Source organism: Muscardinus avellanarius (assembly GCF_963383645.1).
Source record: "Muscardinus avellanarius genome assembly, chromosome: 7".
Classification (NCBI taxonomy): domain Eukaryota; kingdom Metazoa; phylum Chordata; class Mammalia; order Rodentia; family Gliridae; genus Muscardinus; species Muscardinus avellanarius.
In genome coordinates this window covers 71293424-71304107 of record NC_137793.1, presented here as the reverse complement: position 1 = coordinate 71304107, position 10684 = coordinate 71293424, and positions in this window count along the sequence as shown.

The following is a 10684-nucleotide window of genomic DNA, read 5'->3' as shown; positions in this document are numbered from 1 at the left end:
GAAGCCAAGTATTTATTATTGGTGTTTGATAATAGAGATAGACCAGTCTGTTGATTAACTTTATATAACTATAAGTAGATACCTGACTCAGAATACTTAGGGAGGATTATTTTAGCTCATGATTCTGAAAGTTCAGGTTTAATATTGGAGGGCCCCATTGGTTTGTGCCCTTGGTGAAGGGTGGTGTATCATGGCAGAAGCACTTACATAATTAGCACGACAACACAGAGAAAGAAGGAGAGATAAAGTCCCACAACTGCTTCCAGTAACCTAAGGACTTCTTATTTGGCTTCAGCTGTTAAAGATCTATAGCACCTCCAAGTATCATCTTTCTGGGAACCAACTGATGTATGGACCTTTGGGAGAAACTCATCCAAACTATAAGAAAATATTAAGGACTTCCATAGCTTCCAGAGTCAAGAAATTTGCTAATATGTTCTGGGTCTGTTTCATTTGTAAAATAGTACTAACAGTAATACCTGCCTCATGGGATTGTTATTGATATGTAAATTAAATAGCAAAAATACTCAATATGTAATAAGTACTCAGTAAATATTAGTTATAAGGATGATTATGATCTGATTCTAAGAATGCTTTTCAGATAATGACTGGTAAATGAAATTAGAACTACTTTATTAGAAATGCTCTCAATAGTATATATGTCAGTATTTCATTTATTTTATAGCTGAATATTATTCCATTATATTGATACACCAAACTATCAAGAACCTCAGCCTAGAACCAGCAGAATGGGAGAAGATTTTTGCCACATACTCCTCCAACAGAGGACTAATATCTAGAATATACAGAGAACTCGAGAAACTCAGCACTAAGAAATAACCCAGTCAAAAAATGGGCAAAGGAACCAACATCTATTTAACGATTCTTCTTTGGTAGTTATTTAGTTGATTCCAGCATGAGCCTATTTTAAATAAGGCTGTTAAAATCATGTGAGTGTCTGCATTCACTCACCTATATTGTTAGTTTTCTTTGGTAAGTAAGTAGGAGTGGATGGCTGGGTTAAAACATAGGTATTTATTAGAAACTTTCTCTTTCACACAGTAGTTTTACCATGTTACATTCCAGTCTGCTGTGCATGACAGTTAAGTTGCTCCAATTCTTTACCAACACTCAATGTGACTAGCCTTTAATTTTATTCATTCCAGTAACTATATAGTAGTACTGAATTGCACTTAAATTTTTATTTTCTCTATTTTTGTGTGTAGTACTAGGGATGAAACCCAGGGGCATTCCACCTGGATGTTACACCCCAGCCCCATTTTTTATTCTTTATTTTGAAACGGTCTGGTCTCACTGAGTTGCAAAGGGCCTCACTAAGTAACTGAGGCTGTCCAGGAACTGCGATCCTCCTGTCTCAGCCTCCCGAGTGCTGGGATTACAAGCATGCGCCACCACGCCCAGCTAGTTTCTCTTTTCTTAATGGCAATGATGTTCTTGATTTTTCTCTATTATGGATACTGCCCCAGCAATATTTGGTAAGAAACTATCCTTGCTGGATTGGATTATTTATTCACCTTGATCAAAAATAATCTTTTTATTTGTGTGAACCTGTTTCTGGGTTCTCTATTCTGTTCATTCATCTGTGTGTCTATTCTTCTGTCACTACCACATAATCTTTTTTTATATTTGTATGTGGTACTTTGTAATCATGTATCATACTGTGGTAGAGTGGTAGAAACATACATGCACATAACTTTTGGAGCACTTTCCTCCAGGTACACCTCCTCTTTGCCCTTCCCTGTACATGTCTTTGAGTTTGGAATTGATAGTGTTATATATGTACTTAGCACTATTTCTACTGCTACATATAGTTGTGTAAGTCTTGAAAACAGGCAAACTCCTCCCAATTCTTATTTTTCAAAATTGTATGCTACTTTTGTTCTGCCATATAAAATATGGAACAAGCTTGTCTTCAGCTACTCTTCCCCGTAAAATAAAAAAGGTTTTGCTGGGATTTTGATAGTAATTTTATTAAATTTGCTTATCAATTTGGAGAAAATTGACAGTTTTACTCTTTTGAGACATCTACCTTATTATCAATTAATTACTAGGTTACTTAGTAACTTATTTAGATCTATGAGTTCTTTCATCGGTGTTTATAGCTTTCTACATATGAATTGTGTATGTTTTATTAGACTCAATTTTATTTTGATTGATTATAAATTCTACTATATTAAGTTTTCATATATTCCTAGCTAGCATAGTGAAACAACATTATATATTAGTTTTGATCTTGTTGAGCTCAGTTTTTAACTTCAGGAGATTTTAGGTAGATTCTTTAGAACTTTCTAGGAAGACTATCAAGTCCTCTGCCAATTGGAAAACTTATTTCTTCACTCACAGGTATATGCCTTTTCTTTTTTTGCTCATTGAACTGACTAGAGCTGATAATACTGTGCTGATTAAGAATGATGAGAGCAAACATCCTTGTCTGAGTTCCAGTCTCAAGGAGCATTCAATTTTTCACCAGTAAGTAGGCATTAGTAGTTTTCCTGAAGATGCCCTTTATTGAAGTTTCTGTTCCTGAAGTTTCTGAGAATTATTAATCATGATTGATTGTTGAATTGTTAAATGTCAAATTATTTTTCTAGAATATAATCTTGTGAATTTCATTTATCAATTATTATGCTGATCAATTTTGGAATATTGAACTACTTTTACATTACTCTTATATGGTGCAGAATTATATTCACTGACATTTTGTTAAGGATATTTTTATCTATATCTAAGAAGGATATCTATATATTTTCTATAATATGTCTAGATTTTGTTTTAGAACACTATTGACTAAAGCAAGTGAATTGAGCAGTATTTTCTTACTTTGTGGCAGAAACTATACATGTTTGGTAAGATGTCTCATTGAAACTCTCTGGGTCTAAAGATTTCTTTATACTATAACTTTATCTTATCATTATATACCTCTTCACATTCAGTATAAGAATCTCCCATTTTTCTGTTACAGACCTTTTTAATGTTTTTGTCATTTTGCTTGTGAGTTGTATGTGCCATCAGCCTTATTATTATATATTGTTATTATCTGACTTAAGCAGTCAATATAACTTTAAAGAGATTTAAATGAGAAAAAAGGAAATTTTACATGTCTACTCACATAGTTAGATTTCTGGGGCTCTTTAATTTTATTTTTGTATAATGCTTTGTTTAGAATATTTGGTATTCCCAGTATTATTTTCATTCTACTTGAAGGACATCCTTCAACAATTCATGTAGTGCAAATCTGTTTTTGTTTTTGGTTTTTGTTTTTGTTTTTGTTTTTTTTTTGGCAGTTCCCAGGATTTAACCCAGGCCCGGCCCTATTTTTAATTCTTTATTTTGAAACAGGGTCTCACTAAGTTGCAGAGGACTTACTGCAGAGCTGAAGCTGGTCACAAACATGATCGTCCTCTCTCAGCCTCCCAAGTGCTGGGATTACAAACCTGCACCACTACGACCAGCTTGCATTTGTTTTTGAAAGATACTTTCTTTCACTAGGTGCAGAGTCCCAGTTTAACATTTTCTTTCAATGTTTTCAACATGTTTTGCCATCTTCTTGCTTTAATTATTTCAGACAGTAAGTCTTCTGTCATTTTATCTTTCTTAAGCTCCTACATACTTTTTCTAGTAACTCCATTTGTAATAATTTCTTTGTATTACTTATTTCGAGCAGTTTGATTATGATCTATCTTGGTTCCAGCTTTTTGTTTTTTTGTTATTTTTGTCTTTTTGCGGAGCTGGGAGATGAACTCAGGAATTCTACCTCTGAGCTACACCCCTGCCCCATTTTTTATTCTTTATTTAATAGAAAGGTCTCACTGAGTTGCAGAAGACCTCACTATATACCTGAGGTTGGTTGTGAATCTACAATCCTTCTATCTCAGCCTCCTAAGTACTGGGATTAGAAGCGTGTGCCACCATGCCTGGCTTGGTCCAGTTTTTTGTTTCTTGAGCTTGGGCTCTGTGCTTGCTTTCTATGACTAACAAATTCCTGGGATAACCAACTTAAAGAAAGAAAAAAGTTTATGTTGACTCACCATTTTGGAAGTTCTAACCCATGACTGTGTGGGCTGGTTGCTCTTAGGCCAGTGGCAAGGCAGCATATCTTAGAGGAAACATGTGGCTATGGAAAACAACTGACCTTATGTCTGAGAAGTGGGAAAAAAGGAAGAAAGAGAAAAGGATGAAATCCCACTATGTCCTCATAAATGCTCTCCCACAAACTAAAGACCTCTCACTAGGCTCCACCTCTAAAGGTCCTCTGTCTCCCACTAGAGCCAAACTGCAGACCAAGCCTTTAACACATGGGTCTTTGGGGGACATTCCAGACACAAACTATAACAGGTTCATTCTAATATTTTAGGGGTGGTTCTTTCCCTAGCTCAGGACACTTTATATCAGTACATGTAGCAATCAGTACTATGGATACTCAAGACAGAACATGAAGCTCTCTGCAGTTTTCTCCCCATGCAGCACACTTTTATATTCTACCCTACAAACTCTAACCAACTTTATTTACTCAGACCAGACTCTTAGCCTGCTTCGCAACTTAGAAAATCTTTTTATGTGGATTTCACTTTCCTGCACATGGATGACAGTAAGGTAGGGTCGGTCATAAAACTCACCTTATCTGTTTCCCACGCCTCAAAAATCACTGTTCTTTATTGCTCAATGTCTAGTACTTTGAAAATATTTTGCCCTTTATTGTTGTTTCAGATAAAAGAAAATATGTCTGTTAAATATGGCTAAAAGACACATACTAACCCTTATGTTTTCCAGTGTTCTTCTTTACTTAATACAGTTTCAGATTTCTACATGATGTCTTTTTTCTTCTGCCTGAAATACTTCCACATTTATGACAGTACAGCTCTGTGGCTAATAAATTTTTCAACTTTTGTATGTCTGGAAAAAGCCTTACTGTGCCTTAATTCTTAGAAGAGATAGAGAATTCTAGGTTCACAGGTTATATTTTTCCTTTTAGTTCTTTGTCTCTTCTCCCCTAATTGCTTTTCTCTGGCTACTTTTACAGTGTTCTTTTTTTTTTTTTTTTTTTGGTGGTACTGGGGATGGAACCTAGGAGCACTCTACCTCTGAGCTACATCTGCAGCCCATTGTTTATTTTTTATTTTGAAACCGGGTCTCACTGAGTTGCAAAGGGTTTCACTAAGTAGCTGAGGCTGTCCACGAACAAGGATCCTCCAGTCCCAACCTCCCAAATGCTAGGATTAACAAGCGTGCGCCACCATGCCTGGCTTTTTTTTACAGTGTTCTTTATCATTAGTTTTAATAAATTTAATGAGAAGTGCTTTGTTGTTTTTTGGTTTTTTATTTCTTTACTGAGGATTGAACCCATTAGTGTTCTACCTTTAAGTGACACTCCCAGCTCAAGTTTTGTTTTGTTTTGTTTTGTTTTTCTTTTTAAACAGGCTCTCACTAAATTGTTGGGGCTGGCCAAACACCTGTGATCCTCCTGACCCCAAGTACTGGGATTACAAGTGTGTACCACCACGACTGGCTGCTTTGGTGTTTTTTTGTTGTCTTCCATTTTCCTTCTGCTTGGAATTTGTTGAGAGTCTCAGATCTGTATGTTTAAATTTTTCATGAACTTTAGAGATGGTTTGGCTATTATATTTTCAAATACTTGCCTCTTCCCATCCCTTTTTCTGTGGGATTTAGTCTGTGTGAAGTTGTCTTAAAGCATACAGATTCTTAGTTATTTTTCTTTTCATTCTTTTTACTCTTTATTTCATTTCAGATAGTATCTGCTATTGTCCTCTCAAGTTCACTAATCTTTTCTGCTGCAGCATTTAATTTGCAATAATCACATCTACTTTGTTTTTCACATTAGATAGTATTCCTTTCTAGTAGTTCTATTTTTTATTTCTTAACATTTTCCTATTAAGTATCCTTAATCTTTTTTTCTCTGCCTTCTTAAATGTATAGAACATAATTATAATATCTTATATCGCTATTTTCTTATTTTCTTAGTCTATTATCTATCAAGTTTTAGTTTTTATGTATTATTAGTTTTAATTGTTTTTTTCTCTTTAAGGGTAATATTTTCTCCCTTTGCATGTCTGATGACTTTAAGATTTCCTACATGTGTGTTTTAACTTGTTAGGTACTGGATATTTTTACATTTATATAAATACAAGTTTTGTCATGGGGTGCAACTAAATTACTCAAAAGTACCAGTCTTTTCAGGCTTCTTTTTAAACTTTCTTAGGTGTTTTCTCTAGGACTCTAAAGCAGTGGTGTGTGTGTGTGTGTGTGTGTGTGTGTGTGTGTGTGTGTGTGTTTTCAGTACTATCTCTTGCCTGATGCTGCTGGATTATAAAGTTTTATACTTTAGCCAGTGGGAACACAGAATTTTTCCCTGTGTGAGCCCTAATCATTGCTTCGTCTGTTTCTTCCAGGTCACCTTTTGATATTGGTACTAAGCTGAAGAGTTGAGGGGGACCCTGCACGGATCACTGGAACTCTGTGCAGCATACCCTGCTCTAGGAACTTTTACCCTTGACTTGTGGATTCCTAGCTGAGTCTTTTCACTTGTCTCCACCTGGATGTCTCCCTCTTCATAATGAGCCTAAACATTCTTCAGACAATAAGTCGTGCCATTTCTAGAGCTTTACTCATGTGTTTCCCACCTTTAATGTATGGCTGTTTCATGTTGCCAGTGTCTAATATCTGAAAACATATGTTGGTCCACCTTTCTAGTTGTCTCAGGTTAAAAAAGACTCTAGCTCTTGACATTGCATCTTGCTCATGTTGGTCAAATGCAGAAGTGCCATCATTTCTGTTTACACTATAAACCCTACATTTGAAGAGAGTAGAAAACTTAGTAAAAATCTAAAATCTCTTCAGAGAAAACATAGCTAATGTAGTGTTTCAATTATCGTCAGCTTTTAATGACCTTCAGCTTCTTGAGCTTTTAAATGTTTTGATGGGATATGCACTATATCACCTATGCAGAAATTTATTATTATGGTACAACTTACCATAAGAGTAGTGTAATGTGTCATAGATAAGGGTAGTAAGCTTTTGGCAGTGCACACCTGGCAAATATATATAATTTAAGAGAAATCTTGCTTTTTATGAATGCTTGTTCTGTCACTCAATAACATGTATTTGGTGATAAATCTCAACCTCTGCCATAAATATACTCCTTCATGAAATTGCTATGTGAGGATCTAGTTAAATAGTTTATACATATAGTATAAATGAAAACCTTTAATAAAATGTACAGTTAAATAAATTCAAGATATGACGAGTGATGTTTGCCAGAAATTGAATGGTATGTGTCTATGTAATGGTTATAAATATTTGTTCGCAGACTTAAGATATACCAAAATATTTTATATAGTCATTCTCAATCTCCGTTCTCTTTTTATTTTGGTAATAGAATATCCAGTCTCAGTTATGTGAGCTCTTTTACCTTATTCCACATCATGCAAGGTCAGGGCCCTTTGTACACAGCAATATATACAAGTAAAGCCTTTCCTGTGTCTAGTTCTCAGCCATTCATCTTGAGATGCCTGTTGTTTATATGTGTGTGGTCTCTTGAAACCAGGTATGTAAGCCTGAAAAATCTTTGCTAAGATTGTAGGCATTTACCCATTTTCCTCATGTCCTGCCTCAAATCTTTCTGTCACTTTGCCCATAAAATCACTTGGTAAGGTAAGGGAGTTGAAAGAGCCTTGTTGTTTTCTTACATGGGAAAGGAGATATTGCAGCAAGAAGAAAGCATAAGTTAATATCACAGTGTTGTATATGTTTATATTTTGTGGAAACGCATTTTTCAAAGGAGAAGAGACAAGGTTAGGATATACTTGGTACAGGAGTTTCATTTTTATAATGTGATTTCTATAACAAGTTTTATATTTAATATACTTTTATTGGTACATTGTAATATGTATCATAATGAGGTTCACAGTAATAAAACCTGCATGCACATAGCACTTAGTGTGTTTTCTTCTTGCTCTCACCTCATTCCCTCTCTCTCCTGTACATATTATTGAGGTTGTTATTGATAACTTTGTATACGAACATAGCAGCATTTGAACTCTTAACTTCATAAAGTCTCCTTTTTCCTCTCCTGTTCTCTCTTTCCAAGCCTCCTTCCACTATTTTTCTGGTCTTTCTCTGAAGTCCCTTTAGTTTTCCAATTTCTTTCTAGCTTCCACATATAAGGAAAAATATACCACTTTTCACTTTCTGTGACTGGCTAATCTCAGAATAATATTCTCTAGTTACATTCATTTTCCTACAAATAACATAATTTAAATCTTTATGGCTGAGTAAAATTTCATTGTGTTTATATGCCAAAGGTTTGTAATGCATTCATCTGTTGACATTCACCTAGACTGGTTCTACAGTTTGGTTATTGCAAATTGTGCTGCTATAAACATGGATAGAGATGTATCACTATAGTAATACAGACATCAATTTTTTTTGGAAAGATACCCAGGAGTGGCATAACTGGGTCATATGATGGTTCTATTCTCAGTCTTCTGAGGAACCTTCATACTGATCTTCATAGCAACTGTATTAATTTTCAGTCTCACCAACAGTGTATAAGTGTCCCTTTTTTCCCACATCCTCATTAGCATTTATTATTGTTTATATTCTTGATGATTGCCATTCTAACTGGAGTTAGATGGAATTTCAGTGCTATTTTGATTTGTATTTATTTCCCTGATTTCTACTGTTGTCAAATATTTTTTCACATATTTATTTGACTTTATTTCTTCTTATGAGAAGTGTCTAGTTAGTTAAATTGCCCATTTTGTTACAGTTTTTATATGTTTAGTATTTTAAGTTCTTTGCATATTCTAGACAGTAGTCTTCTATCACAGGAGTAGCTGGCAAAGATTTTTCTCCCATTCGATAGGTACTCCAGTTTCATATAGTTTCCTTTGCGGCACAGAAGCTTTTTAATTTAATGTCATCCTACTTGTTAACCCTCATTTTTATTTCCTAAGCTTTGGTGGTCCTGTTTAGGAAGCTTCCACCAGTGCCTGTATGGTACTTGCATCTCTTATTCAGCTTGAGTTGACTTGTCAGAGTGAGAGTTTGGCGTTTAATTCCATTCTACATAAGGATAATAAGTTTTACCAGCATCATTTGCTGAAAAGGCTGTCTTTCCTCCAGCCTATGTTTATGGAACTTTTGTCAAAAACCAACTGTTAGCGTGAAGATTTTTTTCTATATCTTCTAGTCTATTCTATTTATCTATGTGTCTGTTTTGTGCCAATACAATGCTGTTCTTAATATTATAGCTGTTTAGCATACTTTGAAATCAGGTATTGTGATGCCTCCAGTGTAGTTTTTATTTCTCACAATTGCTTTGGACATGCTTGTCTTTAATTTTTCCATATGAATTTTAAGACTTTTTTTCTAGCTCTGTGAAGAATGACATTGATATTCTAGTAGGATTTCATTGAATCTTTTTTATCACTTTTGGTATTATGGCTATTTTGATAATATTTATTCTGCCTATCCAAGAATATGTGTGGTCTTTCCATCTTTCAAGGTTTCAATTTCTTTTTTCAGTGTTCTGTAATTTTTATTGTAGAGGTCTTTTACCTTTTTGGTTAGATGTATTCCTAAAAGTTTTTGTGTTTCTTTTCCGTGTGTGTGTGTGTGTGTGTGTGTGTGTGTGTGTGTGTGTGTGTTTGTTTGAGACTATTGTGAATGAATTGTTTTACAGCTTGCTTTTTCAGTGGATTCATGATTTAGCTATGTGGCTAAATTTGTTAATCATCTCTAGAAATCTTCTGGGTGAGTTATTTGGCTCTTCTATGTATAGGATCATGTCATCTGTAACAGATAATTTCATTTTTTTACTGCCATTAGTATTCTTTTTAATTTTCTATCTTGCTTTATTGTTCTGGCTAGAACAATTTGAAGTACCATGTTAAGTAGGAGTGGTGATAATGGACATCCTTGTCTTGTTCCTGATTTTAATGGGAATTCTTTCAGTACTCTTGTAATACCTAAAGAGAAAAAAATATATGTGTACATTTTTTCTCAACTAAAGACTGAATAGAAAAAGATGCTCATCAGTGGTAAGGAAATAAATGTATTCTGTATTGGAAATTGAGTACTTAAATTGAAGCATAACAGGTTTTTCAAAATGGCGACTGAGGGACACAGCACTTCTCAGTAGCTGAAACAAATAAAGTTCAACTACTTAGAAAGCAGTGTCTTAATCAACAAAATAAATACATACCAGGAACCAAAACAGATCCAGGTAAATTGAAGTATAACAAAATGCTCTGAGAACAAACTTTGAAATTGGTTGGTTATATCTGAAAACTTATAGTATTTTGATATATAAAAGAAAATATCTAGAGATTATATTTAAATAAATCTTCATTCTTTAGGAGGAATTTTTAATATGTGATAAGAGAACAGAAATACCTAGGCATGCAAACATGTCATTTTTTAAGCAAACAAATGCTTTAAGAAAATGTGTTATATAATTACTAAAACAGCAGATTCACCAGACCTCAGATAATTTTAACCCATACAGAGATAGAGCTGTATTTAGGACAGAGAAGAAAAAATAAAGCTGTAATGTATGTAATGTATGATTTAATTCTACTTTTAAATGTACCCTTTGGAAATGTATTTGCACACATGTAAAATCTTCTGAAAGGGAAATATGGCC